Raw genomic sequence first — 13,722 nt, forward strand, 5'->3', positions numbered from 1 at the left:
GGCTTTTGGGTCATTGGCACGTAAGCCGGCCCCCTCCCAAGGGCCTCTGGGGACCCAAGAGCCTGTCCTGCCTGCCTGTGTGGAGACAGGCGGCCAACTGGCCCAGAAGCGTGCCTTGCTTTGTGTCTCATTGGAGGCGGAAGCTGTCAAGCCTGGTGGGTTTGGGAAGTGGGATTTTCAGGAGGGGAACAAGGTGCAGAAAAGCTGTCCCCTCTCCCGCCGGTTTAGCTCCAGGACCTGTTTTTGCATCTGAGCGTCAACAGACATCTGAGCATGTGCCGTGTGCCTTTCCAGAAGCTGGTGAGCTCCTCCATCCAATAGGAACTACAGAGTGCAAAATCTGGACTGTGGCCTCGAGGCGATCCCCTCTGAAAGGCAGACACAAAGGTCTTTCCCGGCTTCTTCGTCCGGAGATGTCAGAAAATGGCTCTGGGACCCTCCCTGTGCAAAGGATGAATATCCTGGAATATCACATGGGGGAAAGAGGCATTCTGGTTTAGATGGGGCAGTGCCCTGGAGGGGAAACTGAGCGCCCTTTAGACCAGGAGTGGCCACACTTGCTTAACATAAGAGCCACACAGAATAAATGTCAGCTGTTTAAGAGCTGCAAGATATGAATGTCAGATGTTTGAGAGCTGGATGGGAGGAAGGAAGGAAAACTGATGAGGGGAGAGGTAGGAAGAAAGCAACTTTTAACTTTAAATATTTTCCACGCTGCTGGCTTGGCTTGGCATGGAGATGTGATTTCAAGAGACAAGTGCCTTCTCCAAGCCAGCCAGAAAGGCTTTGAGAGCCACACAATAAGTGTGAAAGAGACTCCCCAGCTGCAATTTGGCCACCCCTGCCTATGCCAGGTGCGAGGAGAGAATTGGCGAGGCAAAGCCCCACACCTGAGCCCCCTTGTCCTTGGGCTGCTGAGAAATCTTGCCTCACTTGGTGGAGAGAGAACTCACTTAAGAGCTGGAGTGACCCGGCTGCTTCTGTCTCCTGAAGCTGAGGTTTGCAAAGGCCTGGTGTTGGGGGTGAGTGAGTGAGGCTCTTTTCCCATCTGTCTGGGGCGGGGCGGGGCTGGGCTGGTTTTCCATGCAGCGCCCAGCAGTTTAAAAATAGCCAATGCTGAACCACCAGGGCTGCAATTTGCTTCTCCGTTGTTAAGTTTCCTCCCCCCTTGTAGCAATCACAGGTGTGTTTGTATTCATGTCAGCAGATGGTCTTAGATCAGAGACAATACTTGCCTTTCCCCCCCAAATGTGCGACTGCAGTGAAGGCTGCTGGTGTGAGCGCAGGCTGTGGATCTGTGGCAGTCGCCTTTGCTCCTCTGTTCCTTGTGCACGTGCGCGTTCACAGAAGATTTAGGCTTTCTGTATGGTTCTGAGAATCCGTTTTCTAAATGTGACTTGCTTCGCTCACCTTCGGCACTGACGCCGGAAAATGTTTGGCACGGAATCAGGGTCGTAGCCAGGATTTCGTGTTTGGTGGGGCCCACAGCAGGATTTGGTTTTTTTTGGGGGGGGGCACCCGGTTTGGGGCAGCCCAGGGCTCTCAGTGCTTTAAGCTGCCTTGAGTCCCACAAGCTAACTTCCCTTGGTGCCTGGGCAGTCACAGCAGCTCTGCTCCCCCACTCCTTTCTTACGTGCCCCTCTCACAGAGAGAGACCTCTTGACTCTCTCTGCCCCCTTTACTCGGCAAGGTGTGTTAGGGAAGGGGAGAGAAAAAAGCGAGACGACCAGCAGCAATGCTATGACTTGTTCAGAGGGGTGGTGAGCAAAGGGGACAGATGGGGGGCATACAGTTGGAGGCGGGGATGGACAGGATGGGCCTGGCTCATGAACATATGAAGCTGCCTTATACTGAATCAGACCTTTGGTCCATCAAAGTCAGTCTTGTCTTCTCAGACTGGCAGCGGCTCTCCAGGGTCTCAAGCTGAGGTTTTTCACACCTATTTGCCTGGACCCTTTTTTGGAGATGCCAGGGATTGAACCTGGAACCTCCTGATTCCCAAGCAGATGCTCTACCACTGAGCCACCGTCCCTCCCCTCGGCTCCTCCGAGGCCCCACTGTAGCTGCAGGGGATATGAGACTGTCTGGCCTGCCGGTTGCGATGGCAGTGCTCACTTGCCCCAGGAACTTCAGGAGGTGGCTTTGGCAAACCCGTCTCTTGAACCATCAGCGGCCCCCTTGAACCATGCGTTGCTGCCGCCCTACCTTGCAGGGCTGGTGTAAGGATTACGGAGATGCTGTACATCGAATGCTCTGGGAGAGGGTGCTTCCTAAACGCAAAATATCACTGCCTCTTTCTACAGAGAAAAAACCAGGAAGGGCAGAAGAGAAACTGGGTAGTACCGGCCTCCCAACCTCAAACAGAAAGAATGCCTGGCCTCTGTTTGCTTGCTTCAAGTCCCTCTCCCCAAACGAATGCATGTTGGGAAAGGCAATGGCGTGTCCTTCCCAAGGGTGTTCTCCTTGAATGTTCTTCTTGCGGCCCTCCCATTTGGAGTGCCGGTTATCCCCCAGGCCTCAGCCTTTGGATGACCTAGCTGCTTCGTTCAAGGGAGGGGGGGGGTCTCTGCTGTAAGTTCCCATGACGTGAGCTGAGACTTGAGAGAGCAGCCTGGGGGTTTGTAGAATCAGCAGCTTCTTGCAGAAAGCAGCAGGCAGAACTTCAAGTGCTCGTGAGCGTTGTCATCTGCTACTGATTAATTTGTTCTGACTTCAGGCTGGCTGGGGGGGCGGGGGGGGTATTGAATTTTTTTTTTACACTGTCCGTATACGTGCATGCCTGGAAGTCACGGCAACTTCTGGCGACCCCTGCTGGGGCACGGAGGACGTTCAGACAAGTGGCTTGATGCAGCCAGCCTCTGCCTCCCGTTCCTGGTATTCCTTGGAGGTCTCTCATCCAAGCACCTCCCAGGGTTGGCCCTACTTAGCTTCCGAGATCTGACAATATCGGGCTAGCCTGGGCTATCCAGGTCAGGGCTGTGTGCGTGGAGATGCTTTCGCACATGCTAAATAATGCAGTTTCGATCCACTTCAGTGACCGTTTGGCAAGTGGCTTTTGCCATTTCAACGCAGTAAAATCCAGTGGCGGAGCAATGTTCCCTCTAAGCTGCAGTCGTGAGCAAAACGTCTACTTTGTGAGTGACTGGCATGAAAGTAGGGAGCTCCTGCATCAATCAGTTAGCTATCTGGGGCCATTTTTCCTGAGCTGAGACAAACGTGTGAGTCAGAGGCTAAAAACCTGTGAGCTGGCTCACGCGAACTCAGCTTAGAGGGACCACTGTTGCCGAGTGCACTGAAAGTGGATTGAAAGTGTGTTATTGAGTGTGTGCTTTAAATCTCTCGTGTACTGGAACCATCTTGGCACCAGTGTTCCCTCTAAGCTGAGTTAGCGTGAGCTAGCCCACAGATTTTTGTCTTAGCTCAGGAAGGATGGCCCCAGAACACACTAATTTATGCACCAGCTCTCAACTTTAATGCCAAGAGCTCACAAAGTAGAATTTTTGCTTACAAGACTCTGCAGCTTAGAGGAAACATTACTTGCCACCCTTGTTAGATTTCGGTCTCTGCCTGTTTCTGCTGCCCAAGTTACCAAGACTGACCAGCTGCTTTGAATCTGGGCTCCCCAGATATCATGCTTAATGTGGACGTTTTGGAAGAAGGGCTGGTCTGGGGACTGGGTCTAGTTGGTGCCGCTCCCGGGAACTGACCGGGTGCTTGACCTGGTGGGTCGCTCGGTCCTGCCAGTCCCACGTGCTTTAAAACGAAACCGAGGCAAGCAGGGCTCCATCTAAACAACCGAACCGCTTTCTTCTTTTCCAAACTCATTCCATTTCCTGTGTTGAGCCAAGTGATGGGGGGGGGGAGGGGGTGTCCCTGGAGAGATTTGAAACATCTGTCAAAGAAAATAAAGGGCAGCTGTTCTTCAGGAGATGATATTAATATCCTTTAATGAGGATTCTGTACCAGCCGGCCCCACCTCCCAGCTGCTATCGAAATCCTGAAGGGCTTTCGAACAAAAACATTCTCTTTTGACAAGCTTTTTCATGCCGGGTCTTGCAAATGCTCTTGGATTTGTGCACAGCCCTGAATTGTAGAAGACTGTAGCTTTTTGGGGGGGGGATAAGAGTGGGATTTGGCATAACGTAATGCCCTGATGGGGGAAAGCATCTAGGCTTGGAGTGGTCAAACTGTGGCTCGGGACTCAACATGTGGCTCTTTTGCACATATTGTGCGGCTCTCGAAGCCCCCGCTGCTCCACCATCTGGCTTGGAGAAGGCAATTTGTCTCTAGATCACTTCGCCAAGCCAGCAAGCGGCTTGGAGAATGCGTCTCAAGTTAAAGTTGCTTTCTTTCCACCTCTCCCTCTCTTCCCATCTATTTCCCTTCCTTCTGGCTCTCAAACGTCCATCGTTCCTGTCTTGAGGCTATCGAACGTCTGTCGGTTATTCTGTGTGTCTCTTGCATTAAGCGAGTTTGGCCACCCCCGCGCTAGGCAAAAGACAATGAATTCGGATAGCTGCTGGAATCTTCCCATCCAAATTTGATGTGGCTCCCGACAGCCGAGAATGGTCTTGGGGGTGAGCTGGCCATTTGTTTTAGCTGTCTGTTTCAATGGCAAGATTCTCTGCTGAATTCCCGGCGCTTTTTAAAGGCCGCTTGTCATTTGACGTTTTCATGTCACTGCATTTCTGTCTGGTTTGTAAAGATGGTCTGCAAGACGCTTCAAGGGGCGCAAAGCGGTCAGCATCCCCTTTCTCCTCCAAAGCGGTACTCCAAAGATGGTTCGAGGCCTGGATGAACAAAAGGGAGGGTGAGGCTTGGGGGCATGGGAGAGGATTGTGTGGGGCAGGCACCTTGCCTTCCTTTTCTTTTTTGGGCCTCTTCCTCTCCTCTTTCCTTCCTGCATCCAGAGATTCAGGGCAAGCGCGTGCCTTAATTGGTGACCCACATTTGGGCCTAGACAAGCTTAGAGAAAGAGGCTGTGCTAATGCAATCATTGCCTGGGGCCTCGCTGTTATCTTCTCCCCCCTCCTGGCACTGGGAAAATTGTTCTCTGGAGACCCCAGACAATCATTGGGGCTGGGAAGGGGGAGGGAAGGACGAAAATCAGCACTGGGTGGATGAAAGGAACTACGCTTGTTCAGCGGAAGGAGAGGGTCTGTTAGGGAGTGGGGGCGGCTGAGTGATCTGAATTTTTTACAGCGCGTGCAGAATGATTCCTCCTCTCAACTACAGATCCTGGATGGGATTGACATTTATCTGGCCATTGGTTCATGCAGGGAATCCTTCATTTTCCTCCTAAGCCATGCGTAAAGCCATTCACTCAGGGAATTTTCATGCTAGCAGTCTGCGGAGGGCAGCAAAAAGCCCCAGCCGTCCCCTGAAGGCTAGGCGGGTGCAGAAGGGGGCAAGAAAGCCGTAATACCCCAAAGCTCACCAGAGTCACCAGCTGAAGCTGCCGGTGGCCCTGGAGTGCCAGCTCCCTTGCTACAAATTGCCAGCGAGCAGCTGTTTGAAATCCTGGTGCCCAATTAGCTCAGTCTGTAATTAAGGTGCGCTTTCCTGGTGTCGCTAATTTCATGCGCCAGGAAGCAAGCTGCGCAAGGGGGGGCGGTGTGTGAAAGGAAGCTTGTCCTTCGGAAAGAGGTCAGGTAGGGGAGGGTGGCAGGGGAGAGGCTGGCCGGTTCCGCTCTCCAGATGTCGGTAGCTTTTCTACCCATGAGACCAGCTGCTTCTGCCCTAACAAAGGTACGTGGGGTCCAGCCTCCTCTGTTTATCCCTCCCCACAATTTGTCTGAACAGAGCCCCGTGGCGCAGAGTGGTAACGTTGGAGTACTGCAGTCGGAGCCCTCTGCTCATGACCTGAGTGCGATCCCGGCAGAAGCTGGTTCAGGTTGACTCAGCCTTCCATCCTTCCGAGGTCGGTAAAAGGAGTCCCCAGCTTGCTGCGGGGGAAGCGTAGAGATGACTGAGGAAGGCAACGGCAAAGCAACCCATAAGAAGTCTGCGGTGAAAACGTGAAAAGCAACGTCGCCCCAGAGTCGAAAAACGACTGGTGCTTGCACAGGGGACTACCTTGACCTTTACTGTTTGTCTGACCCCCTGTGCTTTGCACCCAGCCAATCCTGCCCCCTCCCCCTCCAATTACTTCAGGGCTTTGCTATCCTAGAGCGATGAGTCCTTATTCTGGGGCTCAGGCCGTTTTGCTCAGCTCAGGCGTTAACCTCAGTGGCCAAGCATTAGCCGGGGAGGCACTGCCACTGTGAAACAGCACCTGGCCTCCCCGTGTTCTTTCTTAGCTCTACCTTGTCTGCCCTCTTGTCACATTGCGGGCACCGTGGAGCAGGGGATTTCTGCGGGCAATCGGTCTTTGGGCTGCATGCCAGTCTGCAGGAGCTGGGCCGGGTGAAATGTGGACTGGTCTTTGCACAGGCAGAGACAGGAAAGCCCTCCATGGGTGGCGGCAGACCGTAAAACCTGGGCAGGAGTTGAAGTGTCCTGACTTCCAAGGAACCTCTCGGAGTGGTGTGTGGCTCCTTCCGCTTTCATCAAGAAGCAAAATTCCCGCACAATGCAGGGAACTGCATGAAGCAAAGGGTGTGTGGGTGTAGGTTGTGGAGCAGAATTCTTGGAAGCAGCTAGCAAGCAGAGAACATTGGTATTCCCCTTAGGTGAAATAAAAGGTCCAAGAAAAGCCCCTTTGGGGCCGGTCATGTGGCTTGAAGAGCCAATAAGTTGCAGGGGCTGTTAGGTTTGCCACTGGGGAGATCCAGGTGGGAATCCCCCCTCTCAGGGCTTTTTTGGTAGGAAAAGCCCAGCAGGAGCTCATTGGCATATTAGGCCACACCCCCTGTTGTCACCATCGTTCCACACGGGGCTTTTTTGTGGGAAAAGCCCAGCAGCTCATTGGCATATTAGGCCACACCCCCTGATGTCACCATCGTTTCACATGGGGTTTTGTGGGAAAAGCCCAGCAGGAGCTCATTGGCATATTAGGTCACACCCCCTGATGCCAAGCCAGCCGGAACTGCGGAACTGCTCAAAACTAAAAAAGCCTCGCCCACTCTGCCGTGGAAGCTTGCAAACCAGTCGTATCCTCTTAGCCCCATTCCCCCCCCCCCCACCTTGTCCTGGGCATAAAACGGAGCAGAGGAGAATGATGTAAGCGCTAGGGAGAAAGGTAGGGAACAAATGAAGGAAAGAACTTCTGCTCAAGTCACAGAACTCAGTGACTCAGTGTTGAATTTGGTTTGGGGGAGGGACGAACAGTCATGGTCTCAGCAAGCTGATTCTAGAGCAGCTGGCTTCGGAAATCACTCCCTTTTTGCACGGTAGGTCTTGGTACTTTGCACTGCGGGCCCTTGGCAGGATAGCTAGGGCACGGCTGGGTGTGCCCATCGATACCCTCTGTTCCGGTTAATGTCCAGTCACTGTTTTTAGAGACGGCACCCAGTTGGCCTTATGCGTTTCCTAGTGCCCGGCTCAGGGCGGGTCTCCAGCCTCAGGGCTATTCTGCACGAGTCTCCGTGGCTCAGAGCTGGTGCCAGCCTATCCTGCGGTGGGGCAGCTGCCAACCTCACTATCCCCCTTCCTTGCTAGTGCTCGACCACTCGCACTCCCTGCCGCAATCGGTGCCTGGTGCCGCTGGGCAAAGGGCCGCAGGCATCTGTGAGCGTGGACAGTGAGAGGGCTCTGGACTCTGAGCAGGGAAGGGAAGGGATGGATGCACAAGCAAATGGGTGGGAGGAAAGGCACGAGTGCCTGGTAATGGTGGGCAGAGGAAGAAGATATTGGATTTATATCCCGCCCTCCACTCCGAAGAGTCTCAGAGCGGCTCACAACCTCCTTTCCCTTCCTCCCCCACAACAGACACCCTGTGAGGTGGGTGGGGCTGGAGAGGGCTCTCCCAGCAGCTGCCCTTTTAAGGACAACTCCTACAAGAACTATGGCTGACCTGAGGCCGTTCCAGCAGCTGCAAGTGGAGGAGTGGGGAATCAAACCCGGTTCTCCCAGATAAGAGTCCACACACTTAACCACTACACCAAACTGGGAACCCTGGGAACTGTCTGCTTGGGGCACCTAAAAACCTGGAACCGGCCATGCTGAGTACCACTGTCCAATCATCATTGCTGCTGATGTAGTTGGCTGCCATGCAAGAGGGGCGCCATCTGTGGAAATGGAGAGGGAGGGATTTCAATTTCCTGCATTGTGCAGGGGGTTGGACTAGATCAGGGGTGGCCAATGGTAGCTCTCCAGATTTTTTTTTTGCCTACAACTCCCATCAGCCCCAGCCATTGGCCATGCTGCTGGGGCTGCTGGGAGCTGTAGGCAAAAAAAATCTGGAGAGCTACTCTTGGCCACCCCTGGACTAATGACCCTGGAAGTATCTTTCAACTCTTTGGTTTTGCTCAGTTATGCATGGGACTGTGGATTCATCCTCCCCCCTCGCAATTGCATCTCTCCTCCCCCCCTCCCAATTTGTTCCTACTGCTTTTACAGCATCATTGAGCTGCAACCAAACAGAGTGCAGGTTAAGGTCTAATAAACACTGACAAGCCCAGCTGGGGGAGGTGTGAAGAGCAAAGGTAACTTGGGTGTTTTCTGGCCTGCATGTGTGCTAAAACAGAGATTGCTGCAAGTTGCATGGGGTGTGTCAATGTACACCCAGCCTGGGCTGGACGGCTGCAGCTCTCAGAAATGCTCCCCAAATCCTGCACTCAGGAAAGCCCCATTTTTTTTTGCTGCGGTGAACTCATTGGCAAAAATTCTTGTCTTTTGAACCCAAGAAAAACCCCACTGGTTGGCAAATCTTACTCTCTAAAGCGGGTCCGTGGGTAGACGGAATGGCACACAGGCTACTGATACCCTGGGGGTTAGACACCCTCCTGCAACCATTACTACTTGCATTCGGACCAGACAGGAGGACTAGAAATTTGGATTCCTTTACAAATGAGACCGCAATTGAGACTCTCAGCAGCTTTGTGCTTTCCATTGAATGCTGAGCTGACACAGTGTCATGAGCCAAGTAGAACTTCCCACTTAAGAATCCGGTGTTCTGTTTTTGAAATGCACATTATGCACGGTAAGAATGGTGTGATAGTGCGAGACGGTGGTGGGTAACCTTGGGGAAGCAAGTGAGCTTAGCGTGCCTTCCTTTTTTTTTTTGTATATTTGGTGTTCTCTTACAGGTGTTGGGTGCAGCCGCAGAACCCAAATGTTCCCTCCATCTCTGGCCTCTGTGGTCCTACGTTTTTAAACTAGTGATACCTGAAAAATGCAGCCGGAATGTCCACTCCGGGTCAGACTTCCATGCAGCAGCCAGTGGGTTTTCATCGGGCAAACTCCTTTGCCTCTGTGGCTTCCTGCTGAGACCGTAAGGCAGTGCAACTGCGTTTGCAGAGTTCAGCACCTTAAGTTGGCACTTTACAGAGGAATTCACTGCCACAGGTGGTGGCGGCTACAAGCATAGCCAGCTTCAAGAGGGGGTTAGATAAAAATATGTGGCTATTAGCCACAGTGTGTATGTGTATAGATATATAATTTTTTTGGCCACCATGTGACACAGTGTTGGACTGGATGGGCCACTGGCCTGATCCAACATGGCTTCTCTTATGTTCTTATGTTGCAGCAACCCGGTGGTGACATATTGCAGTTTACACAAGCAGTGCGCCCCCCCCACCCCACCCCCGTCTTTTGGAGCCTCATGCTGCATAACAGCAGAGCTTGGGCACTTGGTCAAGGTGCCCCTTCTGCTGTTACCACTCCGATCTGCTGGGCAGCTGTGACGCTTCAACATATCAGCATATGAAGCTACCTTATACTGAATCAGACCCTCAGTCCATCCAAGTCAGTATTGTCTTCTCAGACTGGCAGCGGCTCTCCAGGGTCTCAAGCTGAGGTTTTTCACACCTATTTGCCTGGACCCTTTTTTGGAGATGCCAGGGATTGAACCTGGGACCTTCTGCTTACCAAGTAGATGCTCTACCACTGAGCCACCATCCCTCCCTCTGGCAAAGTCAGTGGAGGAGGGTTTTTTGGTGGGCCAGGTACACCCATTGGCCCAGTGCAGTAGTGTACAGCTTGAGCTTTGGTCCTAGAATCCATTTGAGTTTCCTAAGCAAAGGGAGGTGCGCGGTGGCATGCCGTCTGGCTGCATCGCAATGTACAGAAATGCCCCTTTTTTGCTGAATGAGCCTACTCTGTCCTCCCCCCCTCCCAGGACTCCTAATATCAGGTAGCCTTTTGTTTGTTTTGTTTACAGTCCCTTGGATGAGCTCATAGGCAGCGCCACGAAAGGCTGTGGGGTGTTTTTGTTGTTAATGGTGCTCCAGTTAGAAAAATCAAGTGTGAATGCAGATGCCACAGCCTATTTATTCCAAAGGACTGTGTTTTGTTATGCCACCGGAAGGGAGCCGGCGCCAGCTCTCCTGCAGTGCTAGTGACAGCGCCCGCCTCCTCCTAGGGAATGCAGGGAGAGGAGTGCTCCTGCCCCCCTGCAAGTGCACCCTTTGCCTGTTTCAGTGGGAGGCTGTGCCCTTTGGCCTCCCACAGCGCCCTGCCCTGAACAGAAACAGCAGAGACGGGAGTCAATAAGGCTTGATCATTGATGGGGGGGGGGCACACCAATCTCTTTTCAGTCTTAAAGCCAACCCGCGCCCCCCCCCCCCCACATTGGCTACCTTGTCCCATTCAGGCTTCCATAGAATGGACAAGCGTAGATACATTCTGCAGCTGTGGCTACTTAAGGCGGTCAGAGAAGCAAAGGAGGACAGCGACTTTGGCACCAGGTTATCTGGGAGCTCCATGGCAAACTGGGAACGAGAGGCTTTGCTGTTGACTGGCAGCACCAGCAGCTCCAGAGTCCTGGTCAGAGAAGTTGCGCTGGTAGGCAGAGTTATGAGGCAAGGGGGCCGGGCATCATAGACCACCCCCCCACCCCTTCTCAGTGCCAGAACGGCTGAGGCAGACTAAGATCGGAGTGCGCCAGAGCTGGCTGGCTCAAGGCCTGTCTAATCCCTCCCTGGAATCCTATTAGGCAGCAATTGGATCCTTACTGCTTTAAGAAGCCTGCGTTATCCCTTGTGAACTCTGCGTGTGTCTGGAGAGGGGCACGCTCTGCCTCCTCTCTGATTCCGTTGCTTGCCTCTCCTCTCCCTTCCTGCGGCCCTTCCTCAAAGGGTCTGGCTGCAGTCTGCTCTGGGAAAGATGGGCCTTGGGCTGGCAACCGAGGGCACCCCCTTCTGGGAAACAATGAGAAAAAACTTCTTTGCAGAAGAGACGGCAGGCAAGCCTGGTATGCTCTCTCCCAAGGAGGGAGGGGAGCTGGTAGCACTCCCTGTTGCCCCACAGCAGGGGGCAGAAGGCAGCCAGGGGGAACTGGAAGAGCAGCCTGCGCGCTCTCTCTCTCTCTTGGTAGCATCGCGTGGCCGCCTCTGGCCAAGGATGTCTGAGGCTTTTGCGTGGCAGCACTGCAGAATGGAGTGCCCTCTAGTGGGGAAGCCAAACCAGCACAGGGGAGCTCTATGTGCCAGCTTGCCCAAAGCCTCCGGCCTCCTGCTTAGTCTGTTGAGCTACAGCCTCACCCGGCTCCCCTCTGGACTTCCGTTTGTTTAGCCGTAGGGCTGCCAGCCTCCAGGTGGGACATGGGGATCCCCTGAAATTACAGCTCATCTCCAGTCTACAGAGACCGGTTCCCCTGGAGGAAGTGAATGCTTTGGAGGGTGGACTCTCTGGCTTTGTCCCCCTGAGGTCCCTGTCTTCCCCTGGCTCTGTCCCCAACTCTCCAGGAGCTTCCCACACTGGATTTGTCAATCCTGGTCAGCCTCCCCCTCAACAACTCCCAGAAGAGCCCCGTGGGGCAGAGTGGTCAGCTCCAGTGATGCAGTCCAAACTCTGCTCGTGACCTGAATTCGGTCCCGGTGGAAGCTGGGTTCAGGTAGTTGACTCAAGGTTGACTCAGCCTTCTGTCCTTCTGAGGCCGGTCAAATGAGTACCCAGTTTGTTGGGGGGGAAATGTAGACGACTGGGGAAGGCAGTGGCAAACCACCCTGTAACAAAAACTCTACCAAGAAAACGTGATGTAACGTCACCCCAAGGGCCGGTGACAACCGGTGCTTTACCAGGGGACTACCTTTACCTTGACAGCTCCCAGTGGTAAAGGTGCCAAGGAACAGGAGGAAGCTCTTGCCCCTTTCCGTGGAGTGGGGAGACAAGCCACCTGTGTGTCTGTGTCAGGGGTGGAATTCTAGCAGGAGTTCCTTTGCACGTTAGGCCACACCCCCTGATGTAGCCAATCCTCCTGGAGCTTACAAGGCTTTTTTGTAAGCTCGCGGAGGATTGGCTACATCAGGGGTGTGTGGCCTAATATGCAAAGGAGCTCCTGCTAAAATTCCACCCCCTGGTGTGTTCCAGGTGTGCACTGTGGGGTGGGGGCGCTCAGCCACAGGCTTCCCACAGAGTGTGTGTGGGGAGGGGGGGGGAGGAGGAGCCTGAGTTGAAGCCAGTAAACCATCAGTGGAACGTGCTGCTCTGACGCCTGCAGAATCTCCACCTCCCCACCCCGCCCCACAATCCCACCTCTGGGCTGGTTGACACAGACTGCCCCAAAAAGAAAACAGAAGGGAAGGGGACAGAGAGAGCAGGATTTTGGGGAGGGAGGGGGGGAGGGGTAGGGCGCTTTTTTTTTTTTTTTGCTTTACTTTTTATTGTTTTGCTCCTGCAGACAAAAAGAAAATTCTAGTTGGATACCCGTAGCACACGAGGAGCGGCGGCGTAGATTAATAACAACAATAATCATTCGTGAGTGGTTTTAAGGAAAACGCAAGCAGCCGGTCAGTCAACCTCGCCCCGAATGCAGAAATCCTGCTTCTGGTCTTGTAAGGGAGGTTCCCCACCCCACCTCCAAAGGCAGGGGAGAGAAACCAAGTCCGCCTCCTCTTCCGCTTCTGTCTTGACTGCTAGCTGGAGGCTTAAAACGGGGTCTTCCTTTCCCTCTCCCACCCCTGCTGGACAGCTCTGGGCCTCGTTACCACTTTTGACAACACTTCCGCCCGAATCTTGATGTGACAGGAGAAACAACAGCCTAGATTCTGAACAGCGCTTCTTGAAGGAAAGCTAGGAAAGGGACTCAGAGAAAGCAAGGGGGGGAAGGTTAAGGAAACCAACAAGCTGGAACGGGGAGCTGAGCTACACCTGACTGATTGCCGGCTGCTGTTTGCCACAGTTGGTGGGGGGCATTGAGGAGAAGGGCTCAGCGGCCGCAAGCCAGCCCCTCGCTCATGGGAAACCAGGCCCACCCCTACACGGACAGGTCTACGGTTAGCAGCGAAGGAAACACAGCAAGTGAGAATGGCCCTGTAAAAAAGAGTAGCAGCGACCTACAGAAAGGGGAGGGGACTGGCCTAACGGTGCAGGGGGGTTGCGCTGTCCTTGCTCCTCCCCTCCCCACCATAAAGTGGCCACAAGCCAGCAACGCATAGTTGAGGAAAGGGATCTTAACCCTTCTGCCGGGGAGAACTGCGAGAGAGTCCTTCCCCCCCTAGGAAAAGAAGACGACTGCAGATTTATACCCCGCCCTTCTCTCTGAATCAGAGACTCAGAGCGGCTTACCATCTCCTATATCAGGGGTGGCCAACGGTAGCGCTCCAGATGTTTTTTGCCTACAACTCCCATCAGCCCCCAGCCATTGGCCATGCTGGCTGGGGCTGATGGGAGATGTAGGCA

Source organism: Heteronotia binoei, chromosome 18 (assembly GCF_032191835.1).
Source record: "Heteronotia binoei isolate CCM8104 ecotype False Entrance Well chromosome 18, APGP_CSIRO_Hbin_v1, whole genome shotgun sequence".
Classification (NCBI taxonomy): domain Eukaryota; kingdom Metazoa; phylum Chordata; class Lepidosauria; order Squamata; family Gekkonidae; genus Heteronotia; species Heteronotia binoei.